This window comes from Chiloscyllium punctatum, chromosome 4 (assembly GCF_047496795.1).
Source record: "Chiloscyllium punctatum isolate Juve2018m chromosome 4, sChiPun1.3, whole genome shotgun sequence".
Lineage (NCBI taxonomy): Eukaryota > Metazoa > Chordata > Chondrichthyes > Orectolobiformes > Hemiscylliidae > Chiloscyllium > Chiloscyllium punctatum.
In genome coordinates this window covers 101,837,758-101,856,273 of record NC_092742.1, presented here as the reverse complement: position 1 = coordinate 101,856,273, position 18,516 = coordinate 101,837,758, and positions in this window count along the sequence as shown.

Genomic DNA, 18,516 nt, shown 5'->3' with positions numbered 1-18,516 from the left:
GTAGAAATGTTACACACATCATTCCATAACTTTGTTTTTGCATATAAATGTTTTGTTTGGACTAAAAGTATTTCAAAACATTGTGAGGAACCGTTTAAAAAAACCTTGCCAAGGTTAGTGAATTCCGCCTGTGTCCTGTTTGCTAAGTACAGCACTGTTTCTGACCTTTTGCCATAGTCCTTTAACTTATTGTTCTAACCTGGGAGTTGGCCAATTTTCTCATCAGGCAATCTTAACTGTTGCCCACAATTCCATATTTGCATAATCTTGGAGATATTCCTGTGTACGCTTCTTCCCAGTACAAGGATTGGGCTATTTTTATTTTAATCAATAGCGCATTGCTAGCTGCTTTACTTGATCTACTTTTGACTTATATGAACAACACTAGACGTAGTAACATTTAAATCAACTGCTTTGCTTATCTACTTTTGACATATGAGAACTCTACTAGAAGTAGAGTTACATTAAATCATGTGGGAATGAAAAAATATATGAATTAGTCAGGCATATGAGGACTATAAAACTTTTATCTAGCTTTTATGCTAGAGATCAGAGATCTGTTAAGGGTCCACCACAAGATTGCTTGATTGCTCTGGGGCGTCAACTATTGATCTCTTGCCAGCTGATCTGAAGTAAAGGTTGTGTTGAAACTGAAACTTTTGTGTGGTTCGATACTAGTACCTCGAAGGGATCAAACGAACCACCTGGACCAGATGGTTAGAAGGGTTTGGCTATTCTGTAATGTTCCTGAGGTAAAGAATCGGGACTGGGACCACCGGTCAGGGAAGTAGTAGCCACTACGTGACGGATTTGGCTTAGAGGCCTGCCTTCCTCGGATATGGCTGGTTGAAATGATGAGATAATAGAAAAAGGAAGGCAGGCTTGGTAAACTTCTCACTCAATACTATTGATATCGCCAGTTGAAATTTATTTATAGTAGAGCAAGGAGTCATAAGGTCCAATGGGTCAGTCCCTCTATGTAGTCGGAAAGGGGACTCCCTTTTAGGCTGTGTGTCAGAGAATACCTGGTCAGGAAAATGATTTGTAGGGGTTAGAGGCTCTTCAGGTAAATTGAACATTTTGATAAATGTATGTCCGTTACAGGCCTGATTCCAAAACAAAAACTTTGTCAACAAATGTGTGAAATGGACACAAAGAACTCAGAAGCCAATTTCACCTGATGGCACATTTAATTGTGATCGCATAAAACAATTGGCAAAAATTTTGACAAAATTGAAAAGGCAAAGGAAACAGAGAGAGAGAGAGAGACCAGATTTTGGTGGTGTGTTCACTGAACTAAGTGTTAACTCTTTGTGGTCTGTTTGAACTTTTGTTTGTTGGTGGTTACATGTGGTCTTGTACAATATTTGCTTTTTGTTTGTCCCCTGGAACTCGAGATCCAGGAATGTTTTGAATTACATTTTGGAAATCCGTGGTGATTTGAAAATGTAGTCTATGCCTGTATCAGTGTGGATCATGCATGGTTAATGTAACATCCTTTTGAGAAACTATTAGAACTATTGTAAAGTAAAATCTGCCAGGAAATGCTGATTTTAAAAATTCGGTTGTAAAGATTTTTAATATTTATCTCTTAGAATTGGAATTTATCGCGTTTGGAGTTTCATTTTCTACCCAGAGTGAATTTCCAAATACTGTTTTAATGAGTAAGCTCATAGAGTCATAGAGTCATTTCAGATGTACAGCACAGAAACAGACCCTTCAGTCCAACTTGTCCATGCTGACCAGATATCCCAACCCAATCTAGTCCCACCTGCCAGCACCCGGCCCATATCCCTCCAAACCCTTCCTATTCATATGCCCATCTAGATGCCTTTTAAATGTTGCAATTGTACCAGCCTCCACCACATCCTCTGGCAGCTCATTCCATACATGTATCACCTTCTGTGTGAAAACATTGCCCTTTAGGTCTCTTTTATATCTTTCCCCTTTCACCCTAAAACTATGCCCTCTAGTTGTGGTGAAAATTGAAGTGCTAGAAATGTTATTAATGACAGCAAATTTATTATTTAAACACTTTTTTATACTATGTATATGACATTTAAGTCTTGATTCTGTACCCTCCGTATAGGTCAGGAAACTAGGGACCTGGGCTGTGGCCTCTTGAGAACAGGTGGTGAACCTAATTTGAAAGAAAAATTGTGAGAAAAAGTGGAAATTATTAATAAATAATGGAAGGATAAAGCTGATAGTAAATGGCCAGTAGGTGATAGGGGGATAGAGGTATGTACAGCAGATGGAACTCCCAAAAGTTGAAGGAAGTGGGAAAGTACCTGCATAAGTTAACCAAAACTCTGCAAAGTTTACATTCACAGATACATTGTGCCTATCGAGATGGTGATGATCTTCCTGAAAGATACTACCCTACTGTAGAACCTGGAGATTTTGTCCTGATTAAGACTGGGACCAGGAAAAGTTGGAGCCAAGGACCATTTCAGGTGCTGCTGACCACCCCCTTGACTGTGAACGTGCAAGGACAACTCCGCTGGATTCTGAGAACTGACTATAAATGAGTCAGTGAAGGAACAGACAAGGGTTAAGGAAGAAAAATGCATTGGATACTGGTAACTTTGGGGGCTTTTACTTTGGGGGTGGAAAGATTTCAGACTGACACCTGTTTGTTCCTGGGAGAGCAACTAAGATGATCTGTATATCATAAAGCATTTTCGTATTTGGCTTGTCAAAGTGCCCAAATGACAGAAAAAGAAACTGATTGTTGGGTATGTGCTCATGTGCCGCCCTATTCACAGAGGGTATTCCTTTCTGGCCCGAAGTGACCAAATGGCTAATATGCTGAAACTCTTCTGGTGATCCTGATAAAACTGAAGACATGCGAGAATGGCGGTCAGCAGGGTATGATATGCCCCTCTTTAGAGATTGGCTATTACAGATTCCATCTACCCCTTTTCTGGCAGTCCTTAACAATACCACTAATGACACCATTTGCTTTAGTCAAGACAGGAACTTTTCCAGTGGAATTTATATAGGGTCTAGTAGATGGTCCTTTATTATCCCATGGATTGAACCTAGCCAAAATTTGGTTACTTTTTGATTGATTGGCTGCCATCCTTAATAAGACATCAGGCTCACTCTGGAATGACCCTAGCCTCAGACATGTTATATAGGGTATGCTGTGCCTCACATTCAGATTTTAGATAAGATACCTTCACCCCCAAGGTCCCTCGCTGGTCTCCTTTCCTGACTGGGGATGTCTTCTCCTCATGTTGGAATCCATTTGCAGGGCAAAGAATTAAGTAAGTTAAAGACTATTGGAAATTGTTGCCAATGATACTGCAAATGCCTTGACCAATATCAGTGGTGAACTAGCCATGGTCAGGACAATGGCCCTTCAGAATTGTTTGGGCTTGGACTTTATACTAGCTAAAGAGGGCAACACTTGTACTATTGTAGGAAAGGAATGTTGTACCTACATTCCTGACAAATCCACCAATATCACTGATCTCTCCAAGCACATTACCCAGGAGATCCAGAAAATCCGAGATGTTGATTATGATTTACCTGGATTCGGTAGTAAAACGGGATGATGGCCATTTGGGGGTCTCTTTGGGAATATTGGGGACATGTTACATTTTGGGATTATAATACTTTACTGTAATTGCCTGCATTCTTGCATTCAGATTCTTATGGCCACTGATATCTGATTGCTGTCGTTATAAACTTTAGGAATAGTTAGGTTCCAACTAGGAATAGTTGGGATAATAAAGGACCATCTACTAGACCCCATATAAATGCCACTGGAGAAGTTCCTGTCTTCACCAAAGCAAATATAGGTTGATCATAAAAATGATCAGAAGGAGGGAATGATAAAGTATTGGGGAATCAACAGTTAAAAACTTCTATTTGTAATCATGATTTGCCTTACAAGTTTGAAATGGGAACTTGCGAACTGGCAGACTAGAGCTCAGAACAGAAGTCACAAGCGGCTATGAGAATCATAAATCAAAAGAGTAATTGCCTTTGCATAACCTTGGAGATGTTCCTGTATACATTTTTTCCCAGTACTAGGACTGGGCTGTTCTTATTTTAATCAATAGGACATTGTTAGCCACTTTGCTTTATCTACTTTTGATTTATGAGAACTCTGCTAGAGGTAATATCATTAAATCTTATGTGAATGAGAAATATGTGGTCACAAACATGAGGGCTATAAAATATACTGCTAAAGGTCAGAGGTCTATTAAGGTTCCACCAAGAGATAGCTTAATTGCTACTCTGGGTTGTTGACTATCGACCCCTCGCCAGCTGATCTGAAATAAAGGGTGTGTTGAAACCGAAACTTCTGTGTGGTCCAGAACTTTTTGAGTCAACCTGAATAGCAGGTGTTTGTGAACATCATCATTTCCAATTCACAGTCCGACCTGGACAAGCAGAAATTTCCTCCATTTAAGTATTGGGGAGTCTGAAATTATTGTCTTTCCTTCCTACTAGATAATTCACTCCTTCATCATTGAGTCCGTCCCTCTCCCTGTTAACTGTTGGAGGTTGAACCAGATTGTTCAGCACTACGGCAAATATTTCATCTCAAGCCAAGCTTCCAACAATATCTGAAAAATGGACTGCAGAAATTCACCAAAGATTCTTAAGACAGAACCTTCCAAGCCCATGATCAGTTCCATCTAGAGCGACAATGGTAGCAGATTCATGGGAATACATCATTCTGACTTTGAAATATTTGGCAATTTCTTCATTGTGACTGAGTCAAAATCCTCCTTAAGGGCATTGTGTGTCAATGAATTGCAACAGTTCAAGAAGGCAGCTCAGCACCACCTTCTCAAGGACAACCAGGGATTAGCAATAAATGCTCGCCAGCCAGCGATGCCAACATTCTACAAATGAAAAACATTAAAATATAGGCAGTGTTGGAAACCATATTTAAGCAGTTGGTGGAGGTAACTATGATGCACTAAACAGAGCTAAAATGGAGCCATTATTAGAGACAGAAAATGTTAGAGATGTTGTCAGATATGAAACAGCAGTGGATGCACCAGGATTTAGACCCACAGCAAAGGAGCCATACCAGCTCTCGTGCATTGAACCACTTACAGAGAACAGCAGTAAAAATTGAAAATTCTGGACTAATTGTCAGAAATAGTCACCTCTAAAACAATTTCACCCTTTTCAATCAAAAAAAGAACACATCTGCTAGAGCCTGAAGCTGCAAAGATATCAGAAATGCTGGAGTCACAGAAAAATCTTACAGTTGAGAAAATGCCCATGATGTCACCATGCATTTGTTGCTGCGTGATGACATCACACACAGAAACAGAGCATTTTGGTCTGTGCAAACCAAAGGTCACCACACCATGTGAAGGATGGTAGGGGCCCGGAGAGGTGGCAGGGGAGATTTACCAGAATGGTTTGAGGGAGTGAGAGGTTGTTTTTTGGACACAGTGTGCTTGCACAGAGATTTGAAACCATTGTACAAGCAAGAGTGGGCCACTCGACCCTGCTCTGTCATTCGGTCAGATCATGGCTGGTCTGATTTTAACCTCAACTTTACTTTCTCGAATATCTCTGATAATCTTGCACCAGCTTGGCATTCAAGGATCTACTTACCTCTGATTTATTTGAAGATCCTGACTTAGTTGAAGAGTGTTTCTCAGGAAGGGAATTCCAAACAGTCACAACCCTCTGAGAAAAGAAAATGTAACCTCATCCGTTTTAAATGTGCACTCCTTATTTTTAAATTGTTTGCATTAGAAAGGTAGATAAAGAAAAGTTTTCACTTTAGCTGATAGTAAACGTGTTAAGGGACCCAGATTGAAGATTTTGGGTAAGCTCTATTGGGATGATGTGAGGAAGAAATAATTTGCAGTTATTAGTAAAGACTGAAATTCCATGCTAATATATAAAAAAGTCTATGTCCTGTCAGCTTCTGTTGTGATGTCTGTTTACTGTTTCCCAATTGCAATTATCTTGGAATATCCTACTAACATGGGTAGAAATTCAAAACAGACAACATTTTTATTGGTTTGGTTTTGTGTGTAAATCTTCCCCTTCTGACTGTCATCAAAGGATCTTCTAAAATCAGTCTGGGGGTAAATTCACAACATTCTACCCTGTCCCAGGATGACCATGTATGGTTTCTACTGCATATTGCCAATTGTCGTGATTTGCAGTTCCTTGATTCAAGGATGATATCTACTCAGAGTGGTGAGTTTCTGACCTGGGCATTAATGTGACTGAGGACAGTCCAGCTCTTTGGAGCAGACAGCTCATAGTATATCTAAGATCTTTATTCCCAGGGTAGAAGAGTATAGGTTGAAGGTGAGAGGGGAAAGATTTGAAAGGGACCTGAGGGCATTTTTTCACACAGGATAGTGCATGTATGGAGTGAGCGCCGGATGAAGCTGTGGAGGCTGGTACAATTACAACATTTAGAGGAAAGATTTGCTTCCTTTTCTTTACTTCTGTGCCATTGCTCTGCTTCATCGATATTAGGTGTGAAAAACAGTTTGATGGACAAGTTAAACAATGGGCAGTAAACTCCTATGGGCGGCACGGTGGCACAGTGGTTAGCACTGCTGCCCCACAGCGCCAGAGATCCGGGTTAAATGTAGGGGAATGGGTCTGGGTGGGTTGCGCTTCGGCGGGTCGGTGTGGACTTGTTGGGCCGAAGGGCCTGTTTCCACACTGTAAGTAATCTAATCCTCCCAGTCATTCCAAACATTCCCTGACAAATAGTGACTGTGCATGTGCCCTGGTGCTTACAGATGCCCAGCTGTTCCCCTGTGCCTGTCATTGGGACAAAGCTTGGAGCTGTCGTTTTCTTTATTTTGAATGGTTACCCGGGTTTTATTATTGTGATTTGCAGCCGACACAAAACGTTCGCCAAGCCTTTTCATTCACCAGATCTATCGCCCGTTTGAGGAACCAAAAAAGACCTAAACCACCTGATTCACCATCACACGGTTCACACACCGTCTGTTTGTAATTAGAAACAAAAACAGAAATTGCTAGAAAAGCTCAGCAGATCTGGCAGCATCTGTGCAGAGAAATCAGAGTTATAATTTCGGTCCAGTGACCCTCTGAAGTGAGCTCTATGTTCAAGCACTACGCTCCTGTTATGTTGATTTCTGGTATTCTTAACTGTGATGATCTCTGGGTGAGATCACCGCCATGGAATAGACTGACTATTTGTGTTCAGATGCTTTCTTTTGGAGTGAAGAATGAAGCGAGACCACCAAATTACAGGGTGACCCTCATATCTGCTGGTCTGGTTTCTGCGCTTTCACTTACCTCCTGTTTACCGTGGCCCGAACATATAAAAGAGAACGTTCTGGAACAAGGGACCAGGAAGTTGTCAGGAAGGAACATTTCCTATTTAAATGAATGGGTTCGCACCTATCCACGGTTTCCAGCTTCTGCAGTAGATCCTGGAATGTATCCCCCGCAGGTACTAGAACATAGAACATAGAACAATACAGCGCAGTACAGGCCCTTTGGCCCTCAATGTTGCGCCGATCCAAGCCCACCTAACCTACACTAGCCCACTATCCTTCATATGCCTATCCAATGCCTGTTTAAATGCCGACAAAGAGGGAGAGTCCACCACTGCTACTGGCAGGGCATTCCATGAACTCACGCCTCGCTGAGTAAAGAATCTACCCCTAACATCTGTCCTATACCTACCACCCCTTAATTTAAAGCTATGCCCCCTTGTAATAGCTGACTCCATACGCGGAAAAAGGTTCTCATGGTCAACCCTATCTAAATCCCTAATCATCTTGTACACCTCTATCAAGTCACCCATAAACCTTCTTTTCTCCAATGAGAAAAGCCCCAAGTGCCTCAGCTTTTCCTTATATGATCTTTCTACCATGCCAGACAACATCCTGGTAAACTTCCTCTGCACTCGTTCCAATGCCTCCACATCCTTCCTATAGTATGGTGACCAAAACTGCACACAATACTCCAGATGCAGCCGCACCAGAGTCTTATACAACTGCAACATGACCTCAGGACTCCGGAACTCAATTCCTCTACCAATAAAAGCCAGTACGCCTTATGCCTTCTTTACCGCACTATTTACCTGGGTGGCAACTTTCAGAGATCTGTGTACATCGACACCAAGATCCCTCTGCTCATCCACACTACCAAGTATCCGACCATTAGCCCAGTACCCCATCTTTTTGTTACTCATACCAAAGTAAATCACCTCACACTTACCCACATTGAACTCCATTTGCCACCTTTCTACCCAGCTCTGTAGCTTATCTATATCCCGCTGTAACCTGACACATCCTTCCTCACTGTCTACAACTCCTCCGACTTTCGTATCATCCGCAAACTTGCTCACCCAACCTTCTAGCCCCTCCTCCAGGTCATTTATAAAAATGACAAACAGCAATGGTCCCAAAACAGAGGCTTGCGGAACACCGCTGGTAACTGCACTCCACGATGAACCTTTACCATCAACTACTACCCTCTGTCTTCTTCCAGCCAGCCAATTTCTAATCCAAACCTCCAACTCACCCTCAATGCCATGTATTTTTTGCAGTATCCTACCATGGGGAACCTTATCAAGCGCCTTACTAAAATCCACATCTACCGCTTTACCCTCGTTCACCTTCATAGTCACCTTCTCAAAGAATTCAATAAGGTTTGTGAGGCACGATCTGCCCTTCACAAAACCATGCTGACTATCCTTGATTACATTATTCCTATCCAGATGTTCATAAATCCTATCCCTTACAATTCTCTCTAAGACTTTGCCCACAACAGAAGTGAGACTCACCGGCCTATAGTTACTAGGGTTATCCCTACTCCCCTTCTTGAACAGGGGAACCACATTTGCTATCCTCCAGTCTTCTGGCACTATTCCTGTAGATAACGAGGACATAAAAATCAAGGCCAATGGCTCTGCAATCTCCTCCCTTGCTTCCCAGAGAATCTTAGGATAAATGCAATCAGGCCCAGGGGACTTATCTATTTTTACCCTTTCCAGAATTTCCAACACCTCTTCCCTACATACCTCAAAGCCGTCCATTCTAATTAATTGTGACTCAGTATTCACATCGGCAACAATGTCCTGTTCCTGAGTGAATACTGACGAAAAGTATTCATTCAGTGTCTCCCCAATCTCTTCAGCCTCCCACCCAACTTCCCACTACTATCCTTGACTGGACCTATTCCTACCCTAGTCATTCTTTTATTCCTGACATACCTATAGAAAGCCTTTGGGTTTTCCCTAATTCTACCAACTAAGGACTTTTCATGTCCCCTCTGTGGTAATGTGGAGGTGGGGGACGGGGGCTACATTGGTTCTGGATAGATTATACTGACAATTAGCTGAACCAGAGACCGACACCATGATGCAATACACATCTCTTTTAAGAATCACAGCATTGTTACTGTACAGAAAAAGTCCAGTAATCCTATGTGGCAGATTTACAAATGACCATCCAATCTAAATTCATGCTCCTGCCTTTTCTCTTTATTGCTGCCTCATGCACCCTAACCACCCTAACCTTCGGAGGCTGGAGATGTAAAATGAATACAGAAGGTCATAGAACAGTGCTGCTGGAAGAGTCATGTCAGACTGGAAATGTTAATTCTGTTTCTCCTGACACAGATGCTGCCAGACCAACTGACGTTCTCCATCACATTTTATGGAACATTTTTAAGTTCTTGAGAAAATAGATGTTTGACAACATTTCAGACAGATGTGGAAGGTGTTTTATATCTTTCCTCTGGGAATTGGGTTGAAATTGATGTTGAGTTTGGAAATCCATCAGGATTACACTGCAAGCTCGAGGCATATATGACTTGTGATTCCTGCTTCTTCTGACTATAATCTGTTTGATTGATATTGCCAGCCAAATTAATAATCTGAAACACAGCCTACCTGGAAGTGTGGTAAGACTGTAGCATGAGGGAAAGTGGTAGAACACTGCAACAGGTTATGTTGCCCTTCCTGTAGAAGAGCAAAACATAGAGTGCCAAATGTTCATCTTCGATCTTACCTGGGGTCTTCCCTGAATGGGACTGAGGTGCTGGAATATCAAAAGTGCAATGAGACTATTTGAAAGAAGAGCAGGGGAGGTAGAATCCCTACAGTGCCAATAGAGGCTATTGGCAATGCCAATCAAGTCTGCACCAATGCTGTGAAGGGGATCCCAGCCAGACCCACTCCGTTCCCACATTGCACATGACTAACCTCACTAGCCTACACATCCTTAGACACTATGGGACAATTTATCATGGCCAATCTACCAAACCTGCATATCTTTCCACTGTGGAAGGAAACTGGAGACAGACACAGAGAGAACATGCAAACTCCACACACACACAGGTCCGTGGCATTGTGACACAAGATTGCTGTGAGGGGAAATTGAAAATGTTGTTGTCTGCAAAAATCACAAGGTTGAATAATGAGGGGGGGGGGGGGTGTAGGTTAAGCTAGATATGCTTGTACAAACAGTTGTAAGCATCAGTTTCCCGCTTCTGCAAAAACAAAAAAAACCCACAATCAAGAGGTCATAAGGCTCTGTGAACGAAGAATGGGAGGAAACGCTGCTTTAGCAAGCAAGGAAGCAGACGGCAGTGAAGGAGAATATACGCTAACAAAAGACCACAGAGGGATGTGGTGAAACAGCCAAGCAAATACCTGCACTTTATCACGCACAAGGCCGGATGAGGCAAGAGATAAAAAAGAGTAATGGGTGCCAGGTTTAGAGAAGTGGGAGATGTAAACAGGGGAGGAGCAATGGAATAAGCGGGGGAAGGAGTAAAGAGAAATGAATTGTATAAAAATTAAGTACTTGTTAAACTCGGGGTGCCTATCTTGTAGACACCACTCTTGCAGGAGTGTAATAAACGATACTGCTGCTTCAGATCTTGTCTGTACAGATTCTGTATTTGAACCAACAGTTTGTGGTAGTTGGCTGAGTAGATGTTGGCTGCCATGTTTCCATATTAGGGCAATATTCACATTTATAATAGGAGTTCCTTATCTGGAAGATGCTCTGAGATGTCCACTGGGGATGAAAAGCATTTTCTGAAAGCGAGCCAATCTTACTTGGATTTTCCGAAATCTCAAACCTCTAGTCATGTGCGCAATTCCCGAGCTTCAGTCGGGATATCTTGGCTGGTGCAACTTGTGAAAACCTGTTCCTCATGAATGGATTTTTCTGTGTGAAAGAAGCAAAAGTCCTTTTAAATTTTACAACAGCTATAGCAGATTATTCCTGTCCTTTACCTAACTCTGAAAGTCTAGCCCCTAAATGAGAAGCGGCAGAAGTTACTGACACATAGAACAAAGAAAGTGCTGACTATGTTGATTGTGACTCGGCAGACAGGTAAACATTTCTTATTGAAGTGACAGCGTTTTGTGAAGCAGATTCACAGATTTGTTCACCGTCTGACAGTGACTGAGTGACTGTGGTGTTTAAAGTTAAGGAATGTTATAACTTTGGGATTTTCTAGGTTGATGAACTTCAGCACCTTGAAATTCAGAGGCTTCAAAGGGATATGAAAAAGAGGAAATTAAATTATGAACATATATGCCTATTAGTCTCAGGAAAAAGGGGGAAAATTAATTCACGACTGAACATGCCTAGCTAGTTCAGTAGGTCGCGCATGCGTCTATTAATCTCACGATCGTGGGTTCACCCCCAAACTGGGCGCCTTTACTTTGGAACTTCACTTTCTGAGTTGATACCTGGCTCTTCATTCCTCTGGCAGTGTGATCATTCAACAAGATTTTTCTCCTGCTGCTTTTGTTGCCAGTCTCTGGGTGAAAACTCTTTTCACTTCATAGGAAGGGCCAGAGACAAGTTTGTAGGCGCAGCCTCATGTGCAATAAATGATAGCACTTTCAAAGGGCAAGTTCTACTCCAGTCCCTGGACCAAGAAAACCGCTTAGAGTCACAGACTGAGAACAGAGACTCAGAGGCGTGAACTGATAGTAGTAGTGGATCCATGTCAAATGGAGCCAAACCATAATTAACTGATTCAGAAGCTTAGGGGAAACACATCATTGATGTCCTCTTAATATTGTCCATTTCCCAACAGAAACATATCATTCTGTTTGACCTGTTTGTGTTTGGTCAATGAAATGCTTGTTCAATGAAAGGATTTTAAATTTTCCGGGATGGACAAAAGAGTTCTGAGTGAATGGGGAATTATCTCAGAACAGAGAGCTGATTGGTCCAGAAAGACTCTCCCAACTTCTGTTTCTTGTGCAATTCACATTTCCTTTTACCTTTCACCATCTTCCCTTTTGTTAATTCAATCTCTCCTGTCTTCCACCCTATTCACAGAGCTTCTTCATTATTCTTTCCTCTTCTCCCCTTCCCCATCTTTGCATTTGTTTCAAACTTGTTGCAACTCCCGTTTTGTTCAGTTCTATTGGAAGGTCTTCATACCGAAATGTTACTTCCCTTTCTCTCTCTCCACAGGGGCTGCATGAACGGCTGAGTATTTGCAGCATCTTCTAATTGTAAAGTCAAAATCCAAAGATGTGCCGGTCAGGGGAATTGGCCATGTTAAATTGCCCGTAGTGTTAGGTGCATTAGTCAGAGGGAAATGGGTCTGGGTGGGTTACTTTTCGGAGGTTCGGTGTGGACTGGTTGGGCTGAAGGGCCTGTTTCCACACTGTAAGGAATCTAATCTAATCTAATCTAAAGAGCCACTCTGCAACAAGAACAATAGAGAAGTCTGTGTTTCGCTATGATACAGAAAGGTAACCAACTGAAGTAATGAGTCAATCGTCAAATTGTACCCATCACTCACCGCTATCATATCTGAGGTTTTAAGGGGTTCTGGGGAAGGATCACTGAACTCAAATTGTTAACTCTTTCCTTCTACAATAGATGCTGCCAGACCTGATGTCACAGCAATTTCTGCTTTTGTATCATCTCAGAGTTTATGGATCTGGAAATGAACACTGGTATCAATGGCACTCTTGTCCCACGGTTTTATTTTAAATCGAATAGAGATGTCAAAGGATCTCCTTATGGCCATAATTTTACTGTTTTGTTTTAATTCAATGTCAATCCCAGATAAAGCACTGGGTAAAGTGAAGTGAAGTGGCCTGGCTGAGTCAGTCAGGCATTTCAGTCTCGATAATAGTGTTAATTAACATCCCACCCCCGTTAACATTTCAGGTTAGTTACTAATCAGGTGCTCGCAGTGCTTAAGGATTCTCAAACAGCAGCCGCTGTGTGTGGGGGTTCTCTCCTGGCAAAATGATCCAGGTCACGTGGTGTATATTGCAGAGTGACTGGGAATTTATGGGAGAATGGCACCAACAGGACTGTCCTTTGTATCTGCTGGGACCATTCTCTGATTGAAATACCAGAAATACTGGTGTAAACATAGGTCTGGCGTCATGCGAAGGGTTAAAGTGATCTATTTGCAATTCCTTTGTGATTTCCCAGCAGACGTTTCAGAATCGCAGAATTGTAATGTTGCAGATGGAAACCATTCAGTCCAACTTGACTGTAATGGTTCTCTGAGGATTTTTTTTAACTTATTGTCAATCTTCAGCATTTTCCTTGGAACATTGTTTCTGTTGAACTAATTATCCAATGCCCCCTGGAATATGACAATCAAACTTTTCTCACATATGTGTTGCTGCCTTCATGTTAAAATGTTACAGAAAACAACGTATCAGAACGAAAAATATACAAGAGGATTTATTGTCTCTTTTGGTTTATGTTTCACAAGGAGAACTCAGAATGATCTCGACTTTAGCCTAATGAATCATCCCTAGGCACTGAGACACATTTGAAAAGTAACAAAAATCTCAGGTAAAGAGTTCAGACTTCAGGAACTGTCCTAAAGAAGGAAAATGTGGATTCCATGTTCCAGTGAGCTGCAATGGGTCTTTGTACAGACTGAAGGAGGGAATTGTTTCTGTTCCATTGTTAGGCATCGTTTGCAGGAGAAAATTGTCTCTCGTGAAAATGGTTGGAATACAAACACCAAATGCTGAAAGCAGCGACAATCGGAGTGGTTGCAAAAACAAAAGCTTTGAGCAGCTTCTCTGGTGGTCTGGTTAGGAATCAATACTTGCACTGCTGTAGCCTGGGTTTGATTCCCTAAAGGGAAATGAGGACTTAGAACATAGAACGTAGAACAGTACAGCACAGAACAGGCCCTTCAGCCCACGATGTTGTGCCGACCACTGATCCTCATGTATGCACCCACAAATGTCTGTAACCATATGTATGTCGAGGAGTCTCTTAAATGTCCCTAATGATCCTGCCTCCACAACTGCTGCATTCCATGCTCTCTCAACTTTCTGTGTAAAGAACCCACCTCTGACATCCCCTCTATACTTTCCTTCAACCAGCTTAAAACTATGACCCCTCGTGTTAGTCATTTTCTGCCCTGGGAAATAGTCTCTGGCTATCGACTCTATCTATGCCTCTCATTACCTTGTATACTGCAATTAGGTCCCCTCTTCTCATCCTTTTCTCCAATGAAAAAAGTCCGAGCTCAGTCAACTTCTCCTTATAAGATAAGCCCTCCAGTCCAGGCAGCATCCTGGTAAACCTCCTCTGAACCCTCTCCAAAGCATCCACATCTTTCTTATAATAGGGCGACCAGAACTGGATGCAGTATTCCAAGTGCGGTCTAACCAAAGTTTTATAGAGCTGCAACAAGATCTCACGACTCTTAAACTCAATACCCCTGTTAATGAAAGCCAAAACACCATATGCTTTCTTAACAACCCTGTCCACTTGGGTAGCCATTTTAAGGGTTGCTTTGGTTATTGCTTTGGTTGTGCAATAGGACAATCCTTTAGGGAAAGAAATCTGCCATCCTCACCTGGTCTGGCCTACATCTGACTCCAGACCCACAGCAATGTGATTGATTTTCACTTGTCCTCTGAAATGGCCTAGCAAGCCATTCGGTTGTATCAATTGCTACAAACTTTCAAAGAAATGAAACCAGATGGATCACCTGGTATTGACCTAGGCATCGGAAAAGACAATGGAAGAAACAGTTGTGCCTACCCTGCAAAGTCCTCCTTACTAATATCTGGGCACTAGTGCCAAAATTCAGAGATGTATTTCACAAACTGACATAGTCATACTCACAAAGTCATACCTTGCAGACAATGTCCCAGACAGCAACATCACTATCCCTGGATATGTCCAGTCTCACAGGCAGGACAGACACAGGGGAGGTGCTGGCATAATGGTATCCAGTTCGGAGGGATATGCCCTGGGAGTCCTCAACATTGTGTCTGGACCTCATGAGGTCTCATGCCTCCAAGTTAAACATGGACAAGGAAATTTCCTGCTGATGAATCAGTACTCTGACCATTGCCTCTTGATATTCAATAGTGTTATCACAACTGAACCCCCCACTAATTCTGGGGAATTATCACTGACCAGAAATGCTGTATTCACCACATAAATACAGTGACAACAAGAGCAGGTCAGAGGCTAGGAATACTGCAGCGAGTAACTCACCTCCTGACTCTCCAAATCCTGTCCACCATAAGGCACAAGTCAGGAATGTAATGGAATACTCCCCACTTGCCTGGATGTGCACAGCCCCATCAGCACCCATGAAGTTTGACACCATCCAAGACAAAGCAGCCCACTTAATTGGCACTGCTGTACTATTTATGAGATGCACTGCAGAAATTCACTAAAGATCCTCAGATAGCACCATCCAAACCCATGATCACTTCTATCTAGAAGTACAAGAGCAGTAGATACATGGAAACACTACCACCTTTAAGTTCCTGCCAAGCCACTTACCATACTAGTTAGGAAATAAATCTTCATTCTTTACTGTCACTGGGTGAAAATCCTGGAACTTCCTCCCTGATTGCATTGTGGGTCAACTTACAGCAGGTGAACAGCAGCGATTCAAGAAAGCAACCCTCAACACAACTTTCTCAAGGGCAACTAGGGCAATAAATGCTGTCCAGCATAAAAAGGACAGGCTGTACAAAGCAAAATACTGCTTCTGTACTATCTCTGTACTATCCTAGCGAGGAACAATTCTGTATTGAAATACAGAATACATCATCCTCCACACCATCCTCATCTAACAGGTCTAGGTGCAGAATAAGATACACCTCGACATTATTACTCCCTCAAGCAACATATCATTTGTCCTTCTCAGATAAAAAAAAGAGGACAAATGATTATGATTAGACTCCCTACAGTGTGGAAACAGGCCCTTTGGCCCAACAAGTCCACACTGACCCTCCAAAGAATAACCCATCCAAAGTGATTTCCTCTGACTAATGCAATTAGTCGGGCAATTTAATAGGGCCAATTCACCTGGCCTGCATGTCTTTGGACTGTGAGAGGAAACCAGAGCACCTGGAGAAAACTCACGCAGACAAAGTGAGAATGTGCAAACTCCACCAAGGCTGGAATCAAACCTGGGTCCCTAGCACTGTGAGGCAGCAGTGCTAACCACTGAGCCATCATGCCACCTTAATGGATTTATGGTCAGTATGTTCATGGCTGATTGTCTATCTCGATGCAATATTGCTACTTTTTCTCCATACTCTGTGATGTTTTTAATCTCTAAAAGCTTTAATCATTCTCGTTCCTAAATATATTGAGTGACTTGAGCTGCATAGCGTTCTGTGGGTGAGATTGACCACTGTTGGAATGAAGAAAATTCTCTTCATCTCCATTCAAAATGGCCTAGCCCATATCCTGAGACCATGACCCTACCGAGACCAATCAACACTCCCCAATGGGGAAACAGTCTCCTGCATCTAGCCCTGGTAGAATTGGATACATTTCATTCACATCCCATTCTCCTGAACACAGGCCACGCTGACCCCATGGGACAGTTCTACCATATCAGCCTCTGCTGCCCTCATTCTATGGCAAGGATATCCTGTCTTAGGTAGGGAGAAGCAAAGTGCACATGACCCTCCTTGTCTGGACATATTAAGGCCCCTGTTTCACTACGTTAAGAAATTCCTAAATCTTAAATGCAATCTGTTTACAGTGAAGGCCAATTACCTTCCAAATTTGTTGCTGTAGCTGCCTTTCATGGAGTGGTTTCCAGGAGGATCTCTGCAGTCTGGTGAAATGGATAGACACATGGCAGTTCACTGAAATGCTGAGAAGGGTGCAGCAATTTATTTCGGATGGAACTTTGAGGAGAGGCAATAAAACCTGAATGGTACCAATGTTAAAATGGGCACATGGCTCATCTTGTTGGTGAGTTTTTAAGAGTCACTGTGGGTCCCAGAATTTGCCATTCTAGTTAGGTTTAACAACCTGAAAATGTTGGAAAATTGCATTATATTTGAATTTGTTTATTGTGTCGTAATTCAAGGAGCTATTCATCTCAATGCATCTTCACAGTTCTCCCTCTCAGTTCTTGTCTGTCATTTTCTGACTCCCTTGTCCCTCTCTCTCTCTCTCTGTGCTTGCCTCTGTGATGCTCTCTGTGTCTTCCACCTTCCCCATCTCTGACAGTTCTCTGACTGTATATTTTAACATTGTAAATGTGAAGGCTCAATTAGTGTAACAGTGTTTGCTGTGTTCTGGAGGACATATGATTGGCTGGTAAACAGGGTCATTTCCAGCTTGGTGAGCTAATAATAGTGGAGGTGCCAGAAGAATCAGTACTAAAGACACAGCCATTTACAATCGATATTAATGAATTATACAAAGAGAAGTGCAATGTCTCCAATATCACTGATAAGACTACATTGGGTGGGATAGAAAGTTGTGGGGACAACCAAAGAAGCTTTAATCAGATAGAGGCAGGTTTACTGAGTAAGCAAGGAATTGGCAGATGGAATATAATGTGGAGACATATCCATATGCAGCAGAGATTTATAAACTAACTTATTGATATATTAAAATACCCATTCCCTGCCAAGTCCACGGTTTCAGACCCAGTGAGGTTTTGTCCTGGTGTGAAGGACTGGATATTATAACATTGCAACATGGAGGACTGAGTGTAACAGAGTTCGTTACTTCTCATCATATTATCTACTGTGCTATCTGTATTGCATGAAATATATTTAAAATATTGCAGAGAAAATACAAGGTGGTGAAAGGCAATTCACGTTTTTAGGAAAAATAGAAAAAACAGAATGCTTCTGTTTAAAATGGTGAGAAATTATTAAACATTATTGTCCAGTGTACATTGATGGGATCAGAAAACAGAACCACACTTGGAGAACATTACAAACTCACCAACGCACAGAATCAGCCAACTTTACAAATGCCTCTCACTCACACTTGAACACAGTTTCTCAAATGCAAATGTAAACTCTCACTCCTCACTGTCACACTCATTCCTTCACAGTCACACTCACTCTCTCACATGAAGTGAGCCAGCAAGTTTCTTTAATTGCAATTTTGTTTTGTTTAGTTTGTTTTTAGACAGCGGAACATTTGAAGCCACAGTAGAGTCGAGTTTTACTTGGCAGCATGGTGGCTTAGTGGTTAGCACTGCTGCCTCACAACACCATGGTTCCAGGGTTCAATTCCAGCCTCAGGTGACTGTCTGTGTGGGTTTCCTCCG